The 25,995-nt window shown below is 34.8% G+C and overlaps 2 long non-coding RNA genes and 1 other non-coding gene across 4 annotated transcripts in view; 2 read left to right on the top strand and 1 right to left on the bottom strand.

Moving 5' to 3' along the window:
• The window catches only part of LOC140622639 (uncharacterized), a 69,068-nt gene extending 47,506 nt beyond the window's left edge, over window positions 1-21,562 (top strand). The window contains exons 3-4 of one of the 2 annotated variants that reach the window (XR_012022334.1): window positions 3,598-3,692; window positions 21,341-21,562. This is a non-coding gene — a long non-coding RNA (uncharacterized lncRNA). Of the gene's footprint in view, window positions 1-3,597; window positions 3,693-21,337 lie in introns of both variants that reach the window. The other variant, XR_012022335.1, reaches the window with a different exon arrangement.
• LOC140622638 (uncharacterized) overlaps window positions 1-25,995 on the bottom strand; it is a 55,553-nt gene that overhangs the window by 11,835 nt on the left and 17,723 nt on the right. Inside the window, exon 3 of the long non-coding RNA XR_012022333.1 lies at window positions 5,690-5,835. This is a non-coding gene — a long non-coding RNA (uncharacterized lncRNA). The remainder of the gene's footprint in view (window positions 1-5,689; window positions 5,836-25,995) is intronic.
• LOC140623410 (U6 spliceosomal RNA) lies at window positions 3,260-3,361 on the top strand. The gene has a single exon (XR_012023026.1). It is a non-coding gene; the product is annotated as a U6 spliceosomal RNA (small nuclear RNA).

The following is a 25,995-nucleotide window of genomic DNA, read 5'->3' as shown; positions in this document are numbered from 1 at the left end:
TAGACCTTGAAATAGATCACTTAGTCAGACCTCTCATTATTTTAACGACTACTCAGTGTAGAATGGCACAATACGGGTAATAAAGTATTATGTTCCCAAAGGCAGCTTCTTGAAAGGCTAGCTTGGCAGCTGTTCATTTCACCTGGAAACTTCAATTCAACACTACAACAAATGGAGTCTGGCAAGGAACTGTGAGAGGTCCCTAATTTATTAACATCAAGAGGCAAGTTTTAAAGGGACAGTTTTCCTTTCTGTGCATAATAGTTTAGCAAAGGTCAGAATCATTTACAATCCCCAAAATGTGCAAGTAAATAACTTTGATTACACAGTAATGTACAGCAAGGAATGTTCTTCCTCACACTGATTTGGTGAGCCTAAGAAAATCTGAAGAGTAGGACATGGTAAAACCATGCACATTTTTCCTTTCAGTACCATTCTGCCTGAGGGTCTGTTTCTCTCTTTCTCCACTTGTCCCCAAAGATATCTTAGTAAGGATGGGCCACTGATGCTGAAAATAGAGGTGTCCCCTGAGATTAGGTTGCCCGGAGCCCCGGGTGGACTTGTTTTCACCTGTTTATTAATAGTTATTATTAATATTGAAGCTATCTCAGTAATAATTTTTGTCAATATATAAGCTTAAAGAAAGGCTTGTTATTTAAGGTTTAGATTTATAGCTTCAACTTTCATGTTTTCTAAAAACCACACAGAGAATTAAAAATAAAAACCCACACAAAAAAATAAACCTTTAATTAAAGTGAAAGTCTAATGAATATGAAAAAGTATCTTAATCGTGAATAGATTTATTGGATTCAGCTTTATAGGTCTTACAAAGCACAAACTTCTGGAGATTGGATATCACTGAGATTATCATTGGCACCTTAAGAGAAGCAGCTCAGTCGTGATTTATAGACTGAGAACAAGCACAGTTTTCTGGAATTCAAGCACATTGATAGTATTTTTATGAGGTTAAGCCAAAGCACAGCATAGGCTTGTATTATATAAAGAATCATATTCCTAGATCTTCAAGGATTCTGTAGGGGCTCCAGATCAGCTAAAAGGGAATCCACTGACTCCTTCATTTCTGCTAATCTCCAATCCAGTCTTTTTTTCCAGTTTCTTATCATGCATTATTTCAGTAATGTTGTTGGCCATACCATAAACTCCTTTGCTCTTCTGTCTTTTAATCACACCTCGTAAGCAAAACCTCATCTCTCATGCAGCCCACTTTCTTCTTCTTTCTCTGTTATCACCCAAGTGGCCAACTACCCCACAAAACTCCTACTGATATTATTATAAATCTGACTTCATCAGCCTCAAAGGAGCCATCAAAAGTGCTTACCAATTCTAGTATTACAAGAAGATACTTGTATTATATGACAACGAATTAGATTATTTAGGTAAATTTTTTTTTTAGTTCTAGAAAGACCCAAATTACTGAAATAGGCCTAGGAAGAATAGAAAATCAGAATACATATAATAAGTAAAAATTTGAATTAGTAATTTAGAAAACGTCTCACAAAAGTGAGAAGCCCAGAAGCCCTTAATGAATGAACTCTAGCAAACACTTAAAGAATTAATGTAAATCCTTCAAAAGCTCTTGAAAAATATAGAAAATAAGGGATTACTTCTGATATCATTATATGAGAACATAATTATCATATCAACCAAATGAAGGCAATAAAAAAGGGGAGGAAACTACAGAACAATATCCTTAGATTCAAAAAGCTTCAATAAAATACTAGCACTGATTCTAGAAATGTATAAAATAATTACACAGAGTCAATTATATATCATGATGTGAAAGAATGAATTTGGACCTCCTCACCCCACAGGAAATATGTGTATGTGTGTTAGTATGTGTAGATAATATATATCCACAAGTTAAAAAAACTCTCAAAACCCAATAATAAGATTTCACAAAAATATATTGCAATAATACAATAAACTGGACAAAAATTTAAAAGATGCTTCAGAAAAGGAGATTTACAGATTGCAAATAAGTACATGAAAAGATATTCACCATAATTAGTCCTTAGGAGAATATAAATTAAGACCACAATTTGATACCAACACATATTATTAGACAGTCTAAAATTTAAAAGATCTATCATATTAAATACTGAAGAGGATGTCTTATACAACTGTTTCTCTTAGACATTGATGGGAATACAAAATGGTGCAAACACTTTAGAAACAGTTCATCAGGCTTTTAAAAAGCTAAATATACATCTAATACATGACCTAATCATTCCACTCCTAGGTATTTATCCAAGAGAAATGAAGCTATATGTCCACAAATGACTGGAACTCAAGTTTTCATAGCAGTTTTATTTGTAATAGCCAAATATTAAAAGAACCCAAATGGCAAATGGATAAGTAAATTGTGGTGTATTCCTAAAATGGAAAAGTGTCTTTCAATATAAAAGAATAAGCTGTTGTTACATGCAAACACATGGATGTATTTCTAAATAATTATTCTGAATGAAGAAGCCAGAGGAAAAAAGTGCCTGTTATATGGTCCCATTTATATGAATTCTAGGAAATTCAAACTCTCTGTAGTGAAAGAAAGCTGTTCTATTGATAAACATGTTAAGTTCTGAAAATTGGTCCTCAAATTCAACTTTTTTATTAGACCTAACTACTATATAGGTAAACACTAACATCATCTGTTGATGATAGTCACACTTGACTGGCTTTTAACTTGGATGTTGTTTCCCCTTTTTAAATGAAATTTCATAAGCATAAGCAATGTTGTATATGTAACAGTGGTGCTTCTCCAACATGTAATATGGTAGAGAGTGTATTAAATGTCAAGAAGACATAGAAGCAAGAAAGGTAGGGTATGTGGACACCATCAGATCTCTCTTTTTAGGAATCACAAGGCTAGAACATAACATTAATAAGTGAACAACAAAATCTTGTGGAGAGATTAGAAATGCATCTTTTTGGGAACTGAAAGTCTCAGTTTTGCACTTTTAAGAATTAGCGCCTTTAATCAACAATGACAAATAGAGACATTAGGTAAATTGTCAAGCTGAATCTCCAATCATTTTAGGACTGCCCAAGAAATTGCTAATATTGCCAATTTAATCTTTTAAGATTTAAGTTTTTGCAAATTTCTCCTCTGCAGTTAATTTAGATAAGACAAGTATATACACACACAATCGATTCTCATTATTTGTGGATTCCAAATTGTAAATTTGCCTACTTGCTAGAATGTATTTATAACCATAAAGCCAATACTTGTGAGATTTTATATATGCTTGCTTCGGCAGCACATATACTAATTTTGAAATGATATGGAGATTAGCATGCTCCTGCACAGGATGACACACAAATTCATGAAGCGTTCCATAAAGAGAAAATATTTGCAGGGTTTTCATGATCATTCATTTTTCTTCCCTCAACACAGAGAGGGAAGAAAAATTTGAATCACCTGATGCACATTTCCAGCTGAAGTCAAACGGGGCCACACTCTGCCTTTTTGTTTCAGTTCTCATATTGTCAACAAGTGTCTTTTTCATGGTCCATTAGCTATCACATTTTTTTGAATTTTTGTACTTTTTGTTGATTTTGCTGTTTAAAATGATCCCCAAGGGTAGTGCTGAAGTGCCATCAAGTGATACTAAATACAAGAAAGCTGTGACGTGTCTTAAAGAGAAATACGTGTGTTGGACAACCTTCATTCAAAGGTGAGTTATAGTGTTGTTGGTCTTGAGTTTAATGTTAATTATTTGGCAATATATATTAAATAAGGTATCTTTAAACAAAAATACAGGGGCAGCCCGGGTGGCTCAGCGGTTTAGCACTGCCTTCGGCCCAGGGTGTGATCCTGGAGACCCGAGATCGAGTCCCACATCAGGCTCCCTGCATGGAGCCTGCTTCTCCCTCTGCCTATGTCTCTGCCTCTTTCTCTCTCTATGTGTCTCATGAATAAATTAATAAAAACTTTAAAAATAAAGAGAAATACACATAAAACAGGGCTTTGTATTGATCTGTTGACAAGATTGTTGTGACAAGAGGTTTGCAGAAATCTAACTCTGTATTTCCCCCGGGAGCAATGATTCAGTTTGCTAACCCAGTGCTTGCAACAACTCGATAGAATGGAACTAAAGAGAATGAGAATCATCTGTTTGTATTTATGCATATACATATAGTTTACTTTAAACATACATATATACATATAAGCATATATATGTATATGCACACACACAGATATACAGACTAATCAATTGACTAATACTTACCATGAAGACTAACCTTAGTCTTCCAGTCCCTGAATCAGTTTGCATGCTATATGCTATAAATTTCATTTATACATTTTTGAGACAATAGAACCTCTCTGAAATTAGAATTTCCCCCCAAAAATCTGGCCCTCACGACCACTGTTCATGATCAGTTCTGACTATAGGAGCAGTTAGCAGTTACTAGAGGAATCTATTTGCTTCAGCTTCAGCATTCTGGCCAAGGAATATTTTTCAGGGCCTGAGCAAAGGGAATTAGAAAAAGAAGAGGAATGACAACTAAGAAAATAATTAATTAATTAATTAATTAAAACCTCTGAGTACTATTAAATCCCTCTGACCCCAAATCAGGATATTTTTAGATCCTTCTCATTATTTTTAGTATTTGTTACTGCCCTTATGGGCCTCAGCTTTCCATCTGCCAGATGAATTTAATTGAATTCCTTGGGCTAAAAAGCAAAAATCAAGAAAGATTTCAAAGAGAGAGAGAGATAGATATATGCTCTTGAGTCATATGAAAAGGAGACCAAGAAAGAACAAAAACTAAAATTCAGTCAAGAAATCTGTAGCACAGACTTTGGCCAAAACAAAAAAAGTCAGGCAATTTTAAAAGCTGTAGGTATGAGGTTTCACTTCCATTCAGAGGAGGATGGTAACCAGATTTAGATTTTCATTCAAACTGATCTTTACTTTTTCAGTGCCATCTTCCAGAAACAGCTACCTCTTTGTGAATAGATGTGTAAGTAACGACACAAAATGATAAATCCTAGAAGCATGGAGTTCAATATGGAAATCACATGCATATTTTTCAGGGTGGTCTCTAATTCTTTCTTTAAGTAATCAAAATTGAGTCCTCTTCTAGGGCTATACTAAGGATATTAGGTGAGTTTTTAAGTGTAAACAATGACTGACAAAACAATGTTTTAAATTTATCCCCTGCCTCCTTAGAGAATGAGAAAAAAACATCTATTTTCTTTAAGTCTATATCTGGGGATATTATTTTAATGTCAACTGCCAAGAGCATTGCCAAAATTGCAATCCTGCAGTTCGACCATTCTTCACTACATTAAATGACAAGAACAAAAGTGCACTCTGTGCATACATACTACTGGTCCCATGACAAGCTCTTCATGATAACAGGGGTGTCCCTGCCTTTCCAGACATAAGAGGAGCCATGACAAATGATGTGCACCAAGAGACTGACAGCTCATTTTCTCCTGCACTTGCCTGCTGCATTATACTAAGTAAGGAGAGGTGTAACATGCTGAAAAACACACAATCCCTCCTCTCTCCATAACATGTTCTCTGACATTCCTCTTATTCCTTATTTTGTAGCAACCAACCTTATACAATATTTGAGGCTCTTTTAAAGTTAATGATCTTAGGCTCTGGAAATATGAAAGGTTATTATACAGAAAATGATAGCCAGCTGTTTCTCATCTTACCTGAAGAGAGATCTTGAGCTGCTGCCATTCATTCCAGAAAAATTGAGCAAATGCTCTTTAATCATAAAGATGATGATGATTGTGATGATGATGATCAAACAGCATCAGGTGCAGAGAACCTGGATTGCAGTCTGCAGAACCTCACTCTGATAAAAGGAATGTCCTGACATTGGAAATTAGGAATTTAGTTGCTGATTCAAATTTACTCTGCATTTAACAAGAATTTGCTTACCTTCCATTGTGAGACCAGTGCTGTGATTGAACCCAAGGAACGTATAAAATTAGAGGTCAATAACCTGTCTCTGTCAAGGTGATTTACAGCTTAGTTTAAAACAAGGACTTTCTTATGTGAAATTATTAAGCAGTGTTTAAAGATAACATGTAATTACTGTGCTAACTATTTTTTAGTTCAGGAAGTTTGACTACTCAAGGGAGTCTTCATGAAGGAAGTAAGGTTTCAGCAAGACCATGAGGAATAGATCAGATTAGGAAGTAACTGAAAGATATGTACTGTTCTATAAATATTTATACTGTATACCTAACAATGTTCTGGCCTACCTGGAATCATAGAATGATATAGTTAAAAGGCATGTTTGAAATTATAAAGTACGCTTTTATTACACAAATAAGGAAGTGTTATCTAATCCTTATGCTCTGTGGGTGGGCAATTATAGCAAATTAGTGGTGGAGCCAGGAACAGAAAATTTCTACTTTAGTTCAATACTCATATATGAAAGACATTTCATTTCTCCTGCCCTAATTGTCCAGTAAGGTAACCAGGACCTACATTAGAAATGGCCTGAAAATAACTAGAAAGTATCATAGAAAATCATAATCATAAAATAAGGAGAAAAAAAATCCCTACATCACCTTGAAGACAAAACAAGTATCATTTCCCTTGTTAAGAAATTAATCTCCATATGAAACAGATTCTTTTTAAAGATATTTTCTTATAAAAAACAATACTATGATTTGTTAAACATTTCCTTACTGGATTAATCTTTTAAAATCTTTTTTTTTTTAAATTTATTGTCTTTAGTAAAATGTCTACAACTAATTATTATAGTGTTGTCGAGTTTATATATTAGCCAGAGTTGTTAAATTCCAGGTTATTTTATTCTAACTTTTCAGACATCAATAAATCTTAGTTTATACTTTAGAATAGATTTTGTTTTTCTTCCCAGTAATGACAGCAAGGAAGTCAGATATGCATAAGGCATATTGAGAGGCAGCATACACAGGAGAGAAAGTGCAGTCACTGAGTCAGACAGATTTGGCATCAACTCTACTCTTCGAACCTGAGTCCCTCTTCCTCCATATGAGAAGAATATAATACCTAACTCACAAGATAATTGTAAAGATTAAAGTAGATAATGCATGCAAAATGATTAACAATGTCTGGCACATAGTATATCCTCAATAAATTATAGGTAAATGTTAGTTACTAAGTAGCTTGAAAGTGGAGATGAGTTATATTTATGTTTGGCTACTAAATTGGTATCAAGGTTGCTGACCAGATAATTAAAGTCACATTTATGACAAAAGATTATCAATTGTGCATGAAGTTGTAAATGCATCTAATTGAGCATGCGATTGTCAGGAAAAGAAAGATGAGTAGGAGACTACCAGACTGTTCTAGCTTGAACATCTGTTAATCACATATAAAGAAATTAAGGAGACTTTAGCAGCTTTTTTTTTTTTTTTGGAAACTAATTGATTCTCACCGATAAAAACCTTAGAAAACATAAATATATAAAATAAACAACAAAATCACCTTTAATAATGCCATTTGAAGTCAATAAGTTTGATGGATTTTTAGACTTGCATAGATAAATAAAATTTTATTATATATATAATTTTGTGCTTATACAACTAATAAAAGTTACAGTGTAAAGTAAGCAGGGTCTGACCACATGAACTTTTTATATTCTACTTTTTCACATATTATGTAATATTCAAAAGTGTTATTTATTATTTATTACATAATATTCCACTGAATGATTATTATATTGCCATTTTCAGACATCATTTTTAATGATTATCTGTAAATAGTGCTAAAATGAACATCCTTGGAAAGAAATCTTTGCCTCTGTGATAATTTCCTTAGGATAAATGCTTAGAAATGACTTTACTATATTAAAGAAAACTATTTATGGCTTTATATGCTATACAGGTAAACTTCCCTCTATAAAGTTTAGGCCAGTCTATACTATCATTACTGTGTAAGGAAGTGTTCAACACCGAATTCACTGTCCTTATCACTGGTCATCATCATTCATCATAGCTGTAATGACTAATTATCAGCACTAATGTGGCAGGTCCTGTTCTACTTTACTGATGCTAAATTGTTTAATCTTTTCAATATTTCTATAAGTCGTATTATAATTTTCCCCATTTCACAGATTAAAAACTGTGGCATAAACAGATTAAGTTAAACGCCTGAAGCTACTCAAGTAAAAAAAGTAGGGACTCCAATTTAGGCAATGTGTTTTTAAAGATCATGCTTTTAACTATACTGCAGTATTATTTTCTCACAGAGGTCATCCATATTATTTTTTTAATATTTTTGCATTTGAAAGAAAAAAATCCACTGTTTTGTTTCTATAATTTTATTTGTAAAGTTAATATTCTCAATATGTTTATTTGTTTTTTACATTTAATTTTTTTAGTGTCAATTTTCTATTCATGTTTATCACGTTATAGAATACTTTTCCCTGGAGGCAGATTTTTAAATAGGATTCTAATTGACTCTCTCTTTGGAGTAATAATAAATATGAATTTTCAAGATGGTGACACGATTTATTCATTTTCATGAATTTGGAGAAATTTTGCTAATTGCATTCTCTAGTGAGCTTTGGACTCCCTGCCTGCCAATATATATTGCATTTTACAGGTCCTTTTAGATGTTCTCTTTGGTTTGTAATTGATGGATTTCCTGAAAGCAAAAAGTCACAGGAGATTTAGTGAGTGTGAAATGGTAAATATTGAAAGCATTTTAAATATTGATATGAAAATAGATCTCCTAGCTGGATATCTTTTTGTTCTGCTGTTTCTGGAATGAATACATTAGTTTAAAAATTTTAAACATAACAGATGTGAAAGTGCTAGTGTTTGGATTGGTAATAGACTGTTCCCTGCCAGATTTGCTGGTAGCATTTCTATATTCTGGAAATATGAGAGACATTTACAGCCATAGTGATATTTCCAAGCACTTTAATAAATCTAGTATACTCACATGATTATTTGCAATCGCAGAAATACTCCTGGCCTAGAGGAAATTGCTGTACTTAATGGGGTTTGAGGATTAATTGTTGTATTTAAGGGCTACAAAAAAAGAGTATGGGCATGAGGTAGGATGCAATAAAAGAGAAAGGAAGTCATGAGCCAAGTGTCTTTTGCAATAAAAAAAATGGAAAATGAGAAATTAGAATAATTTGATAAGGCCAAAAGGAGTGACATTACTCCTTGGAAAACTGAAATACCTTCCCCCAACCAGAAGTATGGGAGTCAACAAAGTGCTGAAGTTTGGTTTGGGGCTGGGTATGCAAGAAAGTTCTGCCAGTAATGAAAAGAAATCTCTCCCCATTTTGTCTTCATTCAAAATCCATATTTAAAATATCATCATAATAATGTATTTGTCAGAGTCCTGACAAGAGATAGATGGTCTAATGAAATGAGGTCATTGAAGAGTATTAAATAAAGGGTTATTTTTTTTTCCACAAGGGAATGAGTATAGGTTAAGGGAATGAACAGGGGTTGGTGATGCACCCAAGGTCTGTTACACTTCTAACATAATGGAGCTATTACCACTTCTAACATGAAGAGATTGAGTTGTAGGGGAGGGAGGGTATTATGGGAATTGGAGAGAGCCACTGCTATTGGCAAGGAAGCAGTCTTTGGTGAACTGATTTATCTCAAAAACACTAATTTGAATAGATATAGGCATCCCTGTGATTATTGCAGCATTATTTACGAAAACCAAATTAGGGAAGTGGCCCAAGTGTCCATCAATAGATGAATGTATAGAGAAGATGTGGTGTATATATGGAATGGAATATTAACAGCCATAAAAGGGAATGAAATCCTGCTATTTGCAGCAACATGACTAGAGCTGGAGAGTATAATGCTAAGTGAAATAAAACAGTCAAAGAAAGACAAATGCCATATAATTTCACTCACATGTGGAATTTAAGAAATAAAACAAATGAACAAAAAAAAATGAGAGAGACAAACCAAGAAACAGACTTCTAACTAAAGAGAACAAACCAGTGGTTGCCAGAGCAGAGATGGGTGGGGGATAGGTAAAATGGGTGAAAGAGATTAAGAGTACACTTATGATTGTTGAATCTGTACACTGTACACATGAAACTAATATAAAACTGCATGTTAACAACACTGGAATAAAAAACTTAAAAAATTAACAAAAATCTCCATTCTGACAGACACAGAATAACTCAGCTGGGTTGCTATAGATGCAATAAAATATGTAAACAGTTGTGAAGGGTAAGCCAAAATGATACCAAAAAAAAGAGCATAGTTTATAGAATTTGCTGATTTCTGTAGTATAAATTCTCACACATGCCCAATTTCAAGCTACCACCATGATGTCACTGAACTGAAACTGAGAAGCAATGTAGACAGTTGGCTCTTGTCCATACAAACTGGTTCCAGCATGTCAGAGGCCTCTGTGAAATAGACAATAGACACAGATGAGCCCACTTGGAAGGTAGACCAATTCTTTCCATCAGCGGCTTACGATGGGTGGTTCCTTGGAGAAGGAAGCATTCATATCTAGTGTTCACTTCACCCAGTGATAGCCACTTATCCCTCTGAATTACAAAACAGCAAAAATTATGACTTGAGATCTTGAATCCAGAGCAGCAATTTTTAGTTAGGGCTTTGCTGGGGCAATCTACAGTTTATTGCTACTTGCCTCTTTGGAATGAATCAACAAAAGCAATTCTCTAAGTAGGCCTGGCATCTTGTATGCTGCACACACACACACACACACACACACACACACACACAGCAGAAAGAAACACATAAAACCAACATCCATGGGTTCTTTGCCAATCCGCAGAGTCTGACCTGTTGGAAGTATATCAGTGGCTCCACTGCCCTCTGATTGAGAGTAGGATTTGAACAATGAGAGAATGAGCAGGTTCTCAAAGGGTAAACTATGACATCAGATTATTCCCCTGACTCCGTCTCAGAGGCTCCCTCAGGCTGATTGCATCCCTCCTCCAGAGGTCACAGGTTCTGTTAAGTGCCCCTCTCTACACAGCTGCTCTGCTCCAAGTTCTCTCTCTGTCTCTTTTTAAATTTAAATTAAACAAAAGCAGTGCACCCTTTTCTCCCAACTTCCACCCTCTGCTTCTGGCAACTGCCACTCTGTGGCAACCACAGTCTGTAGCTATGAGTATGCGTGTGTATGTGTATACACACATATACACAGACACACACACACCCATACTCATAGGGGGTGCATATAGTGTTTTACATATATAGCATTTTATATATTTATATGTGTATTTAGTTATAAATTACATAATTCAGTTATAAATATTTATATGTTTGTTATATGTATAGAAAGAGGGATTCCATAGATAAGAGAGATCACAGTATTTGTCTGTCTCTGTCTGATGCCATCAAGGTCCATCCATGTTGCTACAAATAGCAAGATTTTATACTTTTTATGGCTGAATAATATCCCATTGTGTATAAATGCCTCAATTTCTTTATTAATTTATCCACTGATAGATATCTTGGCTACTGTAAATACTGCCACAGTGAACACAGGGGTGCATATATCTTTTCAAATTAGTGTTTTTATTTTCCTGGATAAATACCCAAAAGGTAAGTTACTGGATCATATTGTAGTTGTATTTTTAATTTTTTGAGGAACTGTTTTCCACAGCGGCCGTACCAATTTACAATCCTGCCAATAGTACACAAGGGTTCCCTTTCCTTCACATCCTTGCCAACACTTGGTATTCATTGGTATTGATATATCCATTCTAACAGGAATAAGATGATATATCATTGTGGTTCCAATTTGCATTTCCCTGGTGATTAATGATGTAGAACATATTTTTATGTACCTGTTGGTCATCTGTATATCTTCCTTTGAAAAATCTACTCAGATCTTCTGCCAATTGGATTATTTGCTTTGTTTGCTATAAAATTGTAAGAGTTCTTTCTACATTTTGAATATTAGCTCCTTATCAGATAATTTGCAAATACTTTTTCCCACTCAACATGTTGCCTTTTTATTTTGTTAAGTTTCCTTTGCTATACAAAAAGTTTAGTTTGTTTATTTTTGGTTTTGTTGCTTTAGCTTTTGGCGTTATAGTTAAAATAATCATTGCCAAGATCTATGTAAAAGAACTTACTACCTATGTTCTTCTTCCAGTATTTTATGGTTGTAGGTTTTGTTCAAGTTTTTAATCTATTTGGAGTTAATTTTTGTGTATTAATTTGTGTAAGATAGTGGTCCAGTTTCATTATTTTGCATGTGGCTGTCCAGTTTTCCCAATACATTTGTTGAACAGATTTTCCTTTCCCTGTTGTATATTCTTGGCTTCTTTGTCATAAATTAACTTACCATATATATACATGGGTTTATTTCTGAGTTCTCTATTTGTTTCTATTGATCTATGTGTCACAATAGTATTTTAATTACTATAGCTTTGTAGTATAGTTAAATTGGGGAGGATGATACATCTAGCTTTGTTCTTCTTTCTCAAGAATGTTTTGGCTATTTGGGTCTTTTATGGTTCCAAGCTAATATTAGGATTGTTTGTTTTATCTCTGTGAAAAATGCCACGGGAGTTTTGATAGGGACTGCATTGAATCTGTAGATTGCTGCGGGTAGTATGGACACTTTAATAATATTAATTCTTTTAATCCATGAGCAAAGAATATCTTTCCATTTATTTTTGTCTTTTTCAATTTCTTTCATTAATGTCTTATACCTCCTTAGTTAAATTTATTCCAAGGTATTCTATTTTTTTATGGTGCAATCATAAGTGTGACTGTTGTCTTAATTTCTCTTTGATAGTCCATAATTAGATTAGTATATAGAAATGCAATGGATTTTTGTGTATTGATTTTATATCCTGCAACTTTACTGAATTCATTTATTAGGTCTAACAGTTTTTTGATGGAGTCCTCAGGGTTTTCTATATATAGTATCATGTCATCTGAAAATAAGGATGGTTTTACTTCTTCCTTTTCAATTTTGATGCCCTTTATTTTCTTGTCTGATTACTTCCAGTGCTATGTTAAATAAAAGTGGCAAGAGTGGGCATCTCTGTCTTATTTCTGATCTTACAGGAAAATTTTCAACTTTTTACCATTAGGTTAGTGTCACCATAGTGACATACATGGCCTTTACTTCATGGATGTACATTCCATCTATACCCACTTTATTAGAGTTTTTTTAAAAATCAGAAATGGATATTACATTTTGTCAAATGCTTTTTCTATATCTATTAATTGATCATATGATTCTTATCTTTCATTTTGTTAAGGTGGTTTATTACACTGTCTGATTTATAAATGTTGAGCTATACTTTCATCCCTGGAATAAATCTCATTTGATCATGGTGTATGATCCTTTTAATGTATTATTGAATTCAGTTTGCTAACATTTTGTTGACGATTTTTACAACTGTGTTCCTCAGGGATATTGGCCTGTAATTTTCTTTCTTTGTGGTGTCCTTGTCTGATTCTGTTATCAGGGTAATGCTACCTTCATAAAATGAGTTTGAAACAGTTCCGGCTTCTTCTGTTTTGTTTGTTTGTTTCTTTCTTTTTGAACAGTTTGAGAGATTTAGTATTAATCTTTTTTGGAATGTTTGGTAGAATTCACCAGTGAAGTCTGATCCTGAGCTTTTGTTTTTTGGGAAGTTTTTGATTACTAATTAAATCTCTAAAAAGAATAAATTTTAAAAAATCTTCTTACTAGTAATAATCTGTTCAAATCTTCTCTTTTGAGGATACCTATGTGGCTCAGCGGTTTAGCACCTGTCTTGGGCTGGGGGCGTGATCCTGGAGTCCTGGGATCGAGTCCCAAGTCCGGGGATTGAGTCCTGCATTGGGCTCCCTGCATGAAGCCTGCTTCTCCCTCTGCCTGTGTCTCTGCCTGTCTTTCTCTGTGTCTCATGAATAAATAAATAAAATCTTAAAACAAACAAACAAAAAAACAAATCTTCTCTTTCATCAGGATTCAGTCTTGGTAGATTTTATATTTAAAATGAATTTATGTATTTCTTCTATGTTATTCACTTTCTTAGCATATAATTATGCATAGTAGTCTCTTATGATCGTGTTTCTGTGGTATCAGTTGTAATATCTCCTCTTTCATTTCCAATTTTATTTATTTGAGTCCTCTCTCTTTTTTTTTTCTTAGTGAGTCTAGCTAAAGATTTGTCAATTTTGTTTACCTTACAAAGAACCAACTTCTTGGTTTTGTTGATCTTTTCTAATGACTTTAAAACCTCCGTTTCATTTATTTCTGATCTAATCTTTGTTATTTCCTTTTTGCTACTAACTTTGAGCTTTGTTTTTCTAGTTTCTTTAGGTGTAAAGTTAGGTTGCTTATTTGAGACTTCTTTTTTGTTGAAGTAGGTGTTTATCACTATGAACTTCACTCTCAGTACTGCTTGTGCTGCCTCCCATAAATTTTGGTTTATCCCATTTCTCTATTCATTTGCCCCAAGGTATCATTTATATCTATTTGATTTCTTCTTTGACCCATTGATTGCTTAGTAACACATTGTTTAATATCCACATATTTGTGGATTTTCCAGTTGTCTTCGTTTAATTAATTTCTAGTTTCATAACATTGTTGTCAGAAAATATGTTTGATATGATTTCACTACTCTTAAATTTATTAAGGCTTGTTTTGTGGCCTAACATATAATCTATCTTGGATAGTGTTCCATATGCACTTAAGAAAAGTGTATATTGTGTAACTTCTGGATGGAATGTTTTATAGATAATTTGTTAAGTCCATCTGATTTAATGTGTTATTTAAGATCAATGATCAATGTTTCCTTATTGATTTTCAATCTGGGTGATTTATCTATTAATGTAGGTAGGGTATTAAAGTCCCCTAATATTATTATATTGCTATGTATTTCTCCCTTTAGGTATGTTAATATCTGCTTAGTATATTTAGGTGCTCCTATGTTTGGTGCATAAATATTTATAAATGTTGTATCTTCACATTGAACTCATTCCTTTATCATTATGTAACACCTTTCTTTGTCTCTCATTTCAATCTTTGTTATAGTTTGTTTTGTCTGACATAATACTAGCTACTCCAGCTTTGTTTTGGTTTGGATTTGCACAAAATATCTTTTTTCATCTCTTTACTTTCAGTCTCTGTATGTCCTTACATCTAAAGTGAGTCTCTTGTCCACATCACATACATGGGGCTTGGGGCTTGTTTGTTTTTTATTTGTTTGTTGTTTGTTTTTAATCTGTTCAGCCACTCTGTCTTTTGATTGGAGAATTTAGTCAATTTACACCTAAAATTATTGTTGGTAGATACTTAGTGCTATTTCGTTCATTGGTTTCTGGTTGTTTTTATAGTTCTTCTCTGTCCCTTTCTTCTCTTACTCTCTTCTTTTCTGGTTTGATAAATTTCTTTAGTGCTATACTTATATTCCTTTATCTTTATTTTTGTGTATTTACTACAGGTTTTTGCCTTGCGATTAGTATGAGGCTTACATATATGTATAGCAGTCTATTTTAAGTTGACAAAAACTTAAATTTGATCCCATTGTAAAGCTCAATATTATTACTACTCCCTCGCCATATTTTGTTTTTGATGTCACATTTTATATCTTTTCATCTTGTCTATCCTTTAACTAATTGTTGTAATCATAGTTATTTTTACTACTTTTGACTTTTAACCTTTATACTAGCTTTATAATCTGCTACCTTTATTATATATTTACATTTCCAGTGAGTTTTATTCTTTCAGTGTGTTCTTGTCACTAATTAGTACCCATTCTTTTCAGCTTAAAGACATTCCTTTAACATTTATTATAAGGTCAATTGAAAAAAAAAAGGTCAATTGAGCGGTGATGGACCTCTTTAGCTTTTGCTTGTGTAGCATATTCTGATAATAAATCCCTTCACTGTCTTCTTCAGGCTAAAATTAGTGAGTACTCTCCACTATTATTTATTTGCACTTTTGTTTTATTTTGTTTTTATTCACCATGCTCTACGTTCTGATTAAAAAAAAAATAATAACGAGGTATTTTTCCCTTCCAGGATCCTGGCTGCTACTTGTAGTGTGGTAAAGACATAACTTATTATGTCTGTAGTAAATAATAGTATATACAGTAGGTTCAATAACACAAGAAAGACAATCTTTCTTATAGACTCCTTGGTACTGAATACATCTTTTGTCATCTTAATTCAGTTTATTCCCAATGATAAGCTGGAAAATGTTCAACAACCAGCATTTAAGTGAGGAAAAAAACTGTCTTCCTTGTTTTAATACCCTCCGTTTTGTTTTTTTTTTTCAAGTCTGTGATGGATTATCTGAGGATAAATGAATCAAAGCTTCATCTACCATAATTCTCCATTACTTCCTCTCTTACATTAACTCTCTACTGCCTCTGACTATATTCTTTTGGCCACCGGGATGTCAGAGATAATAACTCTCCTTTGAGCACCAAAGATAAACATTTTATAAATTAAAAGTATGCAAACATAACAATTAACCATAAAACTTGGCAGGTAATTTGGCATTTGCAGAAGATTACAACTAAAAGATCTTGCACACTCAGGCATATGCATGGGGAAATTTTAGCTATAGCCTATAATAGTTCCTTTATGAAACAAATCTTAGAGGAGAAGAGGAAACCCCAAAGCAACTTCTCCCCTTTTGCTGAACAAGAGTTTGGCATCCTCCTGAAAGAAAAGAAATGAGAAATGTTTGCCCTCTGGTTCATTTCACAAAGGACATGGAAGCATTAAGTCTGGTTTTTAAAGTCTAATTTGAGACTCTTCCCTCTTCTCTCCCCCATATAATGTGCTCTACAGTCCTGGAGGCTGCACTACAGCGTAGGATCTCTAGGGGATTATAGAGTCAGGGTCACAAAATGCCTAGGAGCTATTCATTATACCCTTATGAGTAAGAAAATAATAGGCCGTTTAGTTCACAATGGAGACAATAAGCTGGAATGTTATGAGGAAATGATGTTTATTATTCTCATAATCCTTTCATAATAGTAATATAACTGAACTCATCCTAGAAAAATTTATTTCATTTACAGGTTAAAATTTCTCTGGTTGCATCAGTTTTGAAAATCCTTGTGGTTAAAAATAGTAATAGCAAATACTCTGATCCACACCTTCATTTTACTTTTTCTGTTGGGTTCCATGTGGTTCAAGTGGTCAGGATTCTATGAAGACAAACCATTGTTTTGGGGAAAAGATCAGGTCTAATATCAATTTGATCCAAAATACTAAACAATGATAGAGAAAAAATAAGACAGCTCCTATTCTCTACTGAGTAGAGATGTAATGAAACAAACTGCAGCCTGGTGAGATCAGTACACCAGTGGATTCACACGGAACAAACATGTAATACAGAGAAAGGAAAAGAGAAAGCTTTTTGGAAGAAGGGACATTTGAGCTGGGTTTTCAGAGAAAGAAAAGAAGTTCTTTAGTAAAGAAAGGAAGAGAGCTCCAAATGTATAGAAACATATTTATAAAGGAGAGGAGCTATGAAATAACAAGATGTATGTGATGAGTTAATAGCAGTTTGGAATTGTGAGCCTGTGAATATGAGGTAACGAGGCTAGATGTGAAGGGAATAAATAGATGAAGACTTTGTGTCTTGTGGATCAGTACTTAGAACTGTAATTCATAACCTCCAGTAGGGACACAGGATGATCTATTGAGTATTTAACTTCAAGTCCTATTTTTTAAAGTCTATTACAAGAAGGTCATAGGTTAGGTGTCACCTGAAATATATGAGGTGATCCTGAAGGAAGAGAGAGTTCCTCAACATAAAGGTAGAGGGAGAGAAATAATTGGACTCTTAATCATTCTTTTATATTAAGCAATTCATGTAACATACATTTACCTACTTAAGTAGATTTACTGCACAAATCCCTTATTTTTAATTTTTTTAAGATTTTATTTATTTATTTGACAGAGAGAGAGCACAAGTAGGGAAAGGGAGAAGCAGGTTCCCCACCAAGCAGTGAGCCCGAAGTGGGGCTCAATCCCAGGACCCTGGATCATGACCTATGCTTAGCAGCCACCCAGGTGCCCAAAATATCTAATTTTAATTAAATACTCCAAATAAAAGTTAATACACTCGTGCATGCACTAGTATAAAACAATAAAAGGAGGGAACTGACACATGTTCTTTCTTTCTTTTTTTTTTTTTTTTGAGGCTTTATTTATTTATTTTAGAGAGAAAGAGAGTGCAACTGGAGGAGGGGCAGTGGGAGGAACATAGAGAGAGGGAGAGGGAGAAAATCTCAAGGAGAGTCCCCACTGAATGCAGAGACCTATGCAGGACTGTTCCCAGGACCCTGAGATCATGACCCCAGTTGAAATCAAGAGTTGGATGCTTACCCCTCTGAGCCACCCAGGTGCCACACACATTTTCTAAGTCTAGGAAGACTGTCATGCACATATCAAACTTTTAAAAGTGTTCTAATCAGATTACACAAAATTTCAGTCTAGAAACAAAAATTATTAATAAAACTGTTTGAAATATGATTAATATCCATTATAATAAAGAACCTTGCCTCAAATACAGATTTTTCCCCCAGTTGATTAGGTATTGGATACTATGAAGGCATCATGATAGGCAGGAAAACATTCACAAACTAAGCAGCCAGATCATGACACACTCCTCAATTATTTGTTCAGTAATGTTTCAGGTCATTATATATGCGGGCTCATCTGTGCAAAATTTCACTCGACTTTCATAATGAATAAGGCCTGCATATTGTACTAATGCCAATGTCCCAGTTTTGATATGTGATGTTATAATAGAGTTATATAAGATGTTACCATGAGAGAAGCTGAGTGAAAGTTACATGGGACCTCTAGACTATTTTTCAAAATTTCTATAATTTAGGAGTCTATAATTTATATTTAGTGAGTGTATAATTATTTCAAAGTTAAAAAAATTTTAAACTTCATGATAATTTATTATTTTTTTTTATTGGAGTTCAATTTGGCAATATATAGCATAACACCCAGTGCTCATCCCACCAAGTGCCCCATCAGGACCCATCACCCAGTCACCCCAACCCTCTGCCCACCTCTTGTTTGTTTCCCAGAGTTAGGTGTCTCTCATGTTTTGTCACCCTCACTGATATTTTCACTCATTTTCTCTCCTTTCCCCTTTACTCCCTTTCACTATTTTTTATATTCCCCAAATGAATGAGACCATAAAATGCTTGTCCTTCTCTGAAATGCTTGTCTTATTTTACTCAGCATAATGCCCTCCAATTCCATCCATGTTGATATATAAATATTTAGAAGTTGATTTTAAGGTTTCCTGCTTAGCAGCAAAAAAAAAAAAAAATCAAAAAGGAAAAGCTGTGTACCATTGGGCAACCACATGTTCTTCCTGATATAGTAAAAATGGTTGAAATAATATTTTATGAAAAGCAATATGGAAATAAACTAAAATGTGTTCTTCTATTTGCAAAGATGTTCGGAAGACTCAGAAATATTGCTGAAAGTTTGACAAAAAAGGTTGGAATAAATTATGCAGTGAGCAAGATTTACTACAGAGTTGCAAAAAAATGCAGATGTTTATAACAGGTCTTAGCTTTGGCATCTGTTACATTCTGTTTTAATAATTAAATGTATGTAGAACTTTTTTAGGTAAAAGAAAACATAAACATAAAAACATAAACATAAACAGGGTCCTGGGATCATGAACTGAGCCAAAGGCAGTTGCTCAACTGACTGACCCACCAGGTGCCCCATTATCTTTTAAAGAATAAAAAAGTAGTTCTGGATCTTGAAGATGAGCTGAAGTTATTTTTATTATGAAGTTACATAAGTATTTCTAAACATAAAGCTAGGTATAAGCTCCATCTGCTTATGGTTGTTATCCATGAATACAACAAAGACAAATTTACACATTAAATACAAAGGAACTACAAAACCAATAAAAGTCAAATTAACAACATTAATTTAATGTGAAAATCTGTTTTGCTAAAGTCAAATTGATTCTCATATTGTGAATATTTTCCTCAGTGCTATGGCTCAAGTCTTTTTGAATTTGGTATGCTTATAACTATTATAAGCTCTGTGGTGACTATATATTATACAGTGGTGGATGTAGGATAATGGTCATTTTGACATCAAGACATGCCAACATCGGGGATATCAGATAGGCTTGTCAACATATTAAATGGATTCACAGGATTCTAGTGTATTTAAAGCTCTTTTTCATTTTTTAAAAATAACCCTAGAATTATACACATGTTATATGCCATTTGGGAAAAAAATATATATATATATTCAAAGCAACAACTCCAATTCCAATGGTGGTTACTTATAATAGGTTTTCCACAATACACTATTATTAATTACTTTTAAAGAAAAAATGTTTCTAAGAATTTATTTCTCCCCCGGCTCATGGGCTCTCTCCCTCTTTGGTTCTCTCTCTCAAATAAATAAATAAATAAATAAATAAATAAATAAAAGATGTAAAGAAAAAAAAGATGATATATATGACTCAAGTTTGAGAAACATAGCCTAGATCTCTATGATCTCTCTTACGCCCCAAGTAAGATTTCCTTGGAACAAACCAATAGATAAACAACTTCTATGGGAAGGTAAATGTAAGTAGAGGTGAGAGAGGAATGAGTCCCATTAAAAGCAGAAGCAGCCCTAAAAAGATGAAATGATGCTAAGGGAAAATTTTACTAACCACACACTCTAGTCTTATTCCAGTGCTGAAGATATGATGAGTGTTACTAACTCCTTCGACTGCATTAATTACGTGGATACTTGAACAGTACACAAAGACAGACAATACTGTGACTCTTCCATATAATCTGGCACAATTCCATCAGAGGTCTGCCATGTCTGAAAACTTCTCAGACAACTGTATTGTATTCCTAAAAAGTAAGACAATCTCATTTTGTGGCAGATGAAATGGCCACATCGCTGGAAACCAAGGCGGCCAGCATTTCTAACACCAACTGTGTAAAAATCACACTTCAAATAGTCTCTAAATAAAGACCATAATTATTTCAGAAGAACAACTGCAGTGAAGATTTGTTACAGCCTGAGATGAGGTCAGGATTAGGATATTCTGTAGCAGGGACTTCTTCCCTTATGTTCCCATTCTAAAAAAAGAGGGGTACACAAATATTATTATAAGGAGATATTTATACACATAAAGAGTATAATATCAACCACTACAAAATGCCTGGGGAATATTATATTTCTTATGATTTCCAAAAGCAGAAATCATATCAAATTGGCTAAAAGGCAGTAGAAGAATTTCTTTTGATTTGATTTGTTAGAGGTTTAACATCTATTTTTGCTTTCTTAGTGCTCTTTTTATGGAGTCTCTGTTTTTCTCACGCTCAATATGCTCCCAATTTTGTTTTGTTGTCCCCCCCCCACCAAAAGCAGGTTTCAGGTTTTTTCCAAATGGCATTCAACATGCTTTCCCGGGTTCCTATCTGCCTTCCAATGACTGGCACCTGGGCAGCAGATGGTGCAAATGGCCTACTATATATTTCCTGGATTGATGAAGAGAACTGTCAGGAACCTGACTGCATTGGCCTGATGCCTCATGGCAGAAAAGGCTGCTCAAAAGTGACAGTGACTGGAAATAATTTTGATTAAAATGATCTGGAGCTTGTTGAGTTTCAAATGCTGTTTTTATCCCTCCTCTTTTTTATCCCTCCTCTTACACAACCTTGGATTTTTGCCTTGAAAACATATTGTGAATAAATTGGACACCACAATATCTTAAACCTCAGACATAATCCACTTTTTCTGGGAGTGCATTATTTTGTGGGACAGAGGTACTTCATAGCTCACCATGTCCTTCTATATATCAGACATGTTTGATCATATTTGGATGTGGATTTGCAGATCTCTATTATGGACTTGATTGTTCCGAAGTGGCAAGGACACCAATCTGACATCTTGGATATAGGGGATATAGAGAATGATCACAGAGTCAAAGTCTTAGCCTCATGTTTAAAATAGACAAATATGGACTTTTATAAAAAAGATTTAATTTAAAAACTGTATAATTCACTGATGCAGAATTAATTAATTATTCAGTCAAATGAATCTACTGTGAGACCCATCAAGGAAATTGTCTGTGCTCATTTATGCAGACAATAGCATTTATCACATTGCCGACTGAGTGCCAGGGACATTGCTAGAGCCTGGGTATTGCCTCAGGGGCTTTCTATTCCCTTTGCTTTGACCTCTCCCTCCCACTACTCTAGGGAATTCTTAGGTTCTGAAATCAATGTTATGCCTCTTCCATGTTCTCTTTGCTCTGTCATGTCAGAAGATCAGCATTACCCAAAAGAAGTTAATGTTGTTTACACCATGAAGCTATTGAAGTTTAAGCTTCTGAGCTCCACCTTTACATGGGCCTCTTTCTAAGACAAAGGAGGAGCCTTGCCAATGTGTTCATGTTGTTCAAATGTAAGATGTTTTTGTATTACATTTCTTAAGGAGCAGTCATCAAATTGTATGAGATTTAGGCAGCACAAAATCTAGGTCAACCCTATGGAACAGTGAATGAATATGAAAGAGTAAAACATCCACCTCTTACCCCAAGCTGCTGTAGCTAGAACAATGGAAAACCAGAAAGAAGAGCACCTTTTAGTACAGGGGCAGGTCTTCCTTTCAGCCTACTTAATATCTACAGTACTTCAAATAGATGATGTCTATAGAACTTCAAATAGATGATATGTCCTATGAAGATAAAAACCAAAAGCATTCCTAGATAGGCAGTTGGACTCTTTTTACTCACTCACACTTCTGACATCTTTTCCAGCACTCCTTCACCAATTCTCTGACACCAACTAGGTGTTCTATAATTCAACTCAGCTCTGTCACTAACTACCCAGACTTAGCTTAGACCCTACCAGTTAAGGGTTCAGTTCCACAAGACTACCTCCTCTGAGATGCCACTCACAAATGGGATGCCCAGGATACCCACACTTCCGTCTGGTCTATTGCACAATTCAGGGTTTCTCCAACCCTTCCCCCATGCTGTCTCAGCTTCAATAATTTCCTAGAATGTCTCACAGAACTCAGCAAAACACGTTACTTACATTCATTGGTTTCTTATAAAAGATACAACTCAGGAATAGCCACATGGAAGAGGTACATAGGGTGAGGAATGGGGGAGGGGACACAGCTTCCATGGTCTCTCTAGGCACATCACCTGCCCAGCACATCAATGTGTTCACCAACCCAGAAGCTCTCTACACATCATTGCTTAGAGTTTTTATGGAGGTTTCATTTTATATGCAAGATTGACTAAATCACTAGCTACTGCTGGTTAACTTTCCCAGTCTTCTCTCCTTCTCCACAGATTGGGACAAAGGGCTGAGAGTTCTAAACTTCTTCTTCTTTAAAAAAATAAAAATTATTTATTTATTCATGAGAGACAGAGAGAGAGAGAGAGAGAGAGAGAGGCAGAGACACAGGCAATGGGAGAGGCAGGTTCCACGCAGGGAGCCCGATACGGGACTCGATCCCTGGACTCCAGGATCACACCCTGAGCTGAAGGCAGACACTTAACCGCTGAACCACCCAGGCATCCCAAGTTCCAAACTTCTAGTCAAGGCTTGGTCTTGTTGGTGACCAGTCCCCATCCTGAAGCTATCTAGCACTGCCAAGAATCACAACAGAACAAAAAATGCTCCTATCTTCCTTATCACTTAGGAAGTCCTAAGGATTTTAGGAGCTCTGTGATAGTAACTGGTGACAAAAATCAAATATCTTTCTATGATGACTCAGTAATGTTTGCAGTGGGCAGTACAGTTTGAAAAAAACATGAAAGAAATAATATTTTCTAAAATCCTTTGTTATGTGCAGTAGCATTTAGGAAAAGCCTAAGAAATATAGGTGAGTTAGTAGTAGTCGGGGGAGAAGATTCTGAAATTAAAATCGGGGGATCCCTGGGTGGCTCAGCGGTTTAGCTCCTGCCTTTGGCCCAGGGCGCGATCCTGGAGTCCCGGGATCGAGTCCCAGGTCGGGCTCCAAGCATGGAGCCTGCTTCTCCGTCCTCCTGTGTCTCTGCCTCTCTCTCTCTCTCTATGTCTTTCATAAATAAATAAATCTTTTAAAAAAAAGAAATTAAAATCGTATTTTTGAATAGTTTTTGTAAGAAGAGAATTTGAGACTTTGAGACACACTCAGAAGAGTACATGCACTCGATCAATATGTGCTCTCAGACATCCCCTGATAAGCAGGAACCTATTTGGGCCTCAGGGAGACTATCTAGCCCCTCCAGAATAAGGGGTTCCCCAATATCCTGTGGGAATTTATTAATATTGGTTAAAAGCATTGACTTCTTAAAAATTCAACTTAAGTTAAAATCTTGGATCTTCCATTTATTAGCTCTGTGATGTAGGACAATTTACTCTCCTAAAGCCTCTATTTCCTCATTTATAAAAGAAAATTTATAATATCTACCCATAGATAGGCCAGGAAGACTAAACGTGGTAATGTATGGCACATAGCAAATACCTAAGGAGTATTTATTATGACATTTTTAAGGCTCTATCTCCCACAGTAGAGCTAGCTATCTGCATGGTCCCTGTAACTTGCTGAATATATTTATGCTTAGGTTGACTTTATATAAAAATTATGCATACTAAATATATACCATAGTTTGAGGGATTAATTCATGTTAACACTTTTTAAAAATGTTTTGTAAAAGCCTGAGATAAAAGCAGCCCTCCAGGTATTTATAATGAGAGGAAATTGAACAATGTGGAGGAAAGTATTTGTCATGACAGTTCTGGTCCATGGCTGAGCACCCGGTATAGTATACTGCACACAGCAGCACTCCTGAGAACTCCCCTCTGGGATTCCGTAAAAGTCACTGGCTGGTTGAAGATAGTACTAATGATGCAGGCACTCACATAAAACACTAGAAGGGAAGACTGGGATGTTTTCTAATTCTAGGAAATCTGTCAGATCATAAATTTAAAAAAAAAAGCTGGTTATCTAATCAAATTATATGAGGTATTAGCCTACAAACACAAAATTATCAATAATATTCTTTGAAACATGAATCTATATCCATTATTATAAATAAAGAACCTTGTTCCAAGAACATTTTCCCTTCAGTTGGTTATTAACTAAGGAATAGTATAGGAGAGTATCGGGATAGGCATCAAAGCATTTCAAAACTAAGAAACCAGTAGTGTTTGAGACCTTTTCTGTTATTCAAGCCAGTATTTACAAGGTTTCACTAAACCTTAATAATAAATAAGTCCTATAGATTATACTCATGCCAATTTCCCAGTTTTGATATTTGAGGTTATCTTAGAGTTATGTGAGATGCTCTCTGCACTATTTTTGAAAAATTCCTGTGAATCTAAAATTATTTCAAAATAAAATGTTTAAAAATATCTGAGTTTGTTTTATGTATTTGGGTTTTTAATAACATTTCAATTGGTAAGATAATTTTTATCAGTCAGCAGACACTTCACAGAACAGCACCTAAGGAGAACTAGACTTCTGCCCACCTGCAAAGCTGCACCTGGTACCCCATGTTACTGAGACTTGGTCTGACCATAGTTGGGTCACACGGTGCATATTGAGTTAATCACCAGTGGCGAATGATATAATCAATCTTGCATATAAAATGAAACCTCCATAAAAACTCTGAGCAATGATGTGTAGAGAGCTTCTGGGTTGGTGAACACATTGATGTGCTGGGCAGGTGATGTGCCTAGAGAGACCATGGAAGCTGTGTCCCCTCCCCCATTCCTCACCCTATGTACCTCTTCCATGTGGCTATTCCTGAGTTGTATCTTTTATAAGAAACCAATGAACGTAAGTAACGTGTTTTGCTGAGTTCTGTGAGACATTCTAGGAAATTATTGAAGCTGAGACAGCATGGGGGAAGGGTTGGAGAAACCCTGAATTGTGCAATAGACCAGACGGAAGTGTGGGTATCCTGGGCATCCCATTTGTGAGTGGCATCTCAGAGGAGGTAGTCTTGTGGAACTGAACCCTTAACTGGTAGGGTCTAAGCTAAGTCTGGGTAGTTAGTGACAGAGCTGAGTTGAATTATA

This window comes from Canis lupus, chromosome 32 (assembly GCF_048164855.1).
Source record: "Canis lupus baileyi chromosome 32, mCanLup2.hap1, whole genome shotgun sequence".
Classification (NCBI taxonomy): domain Eukaryota; kingdom Metazoa; phylum Chordata; class Mammalia; order Carnivora; family Canidae; genus Canis; species Canis lupus.
This window is presented reverse-complemented; position numbering and strand designations above follow the sequence as displayed.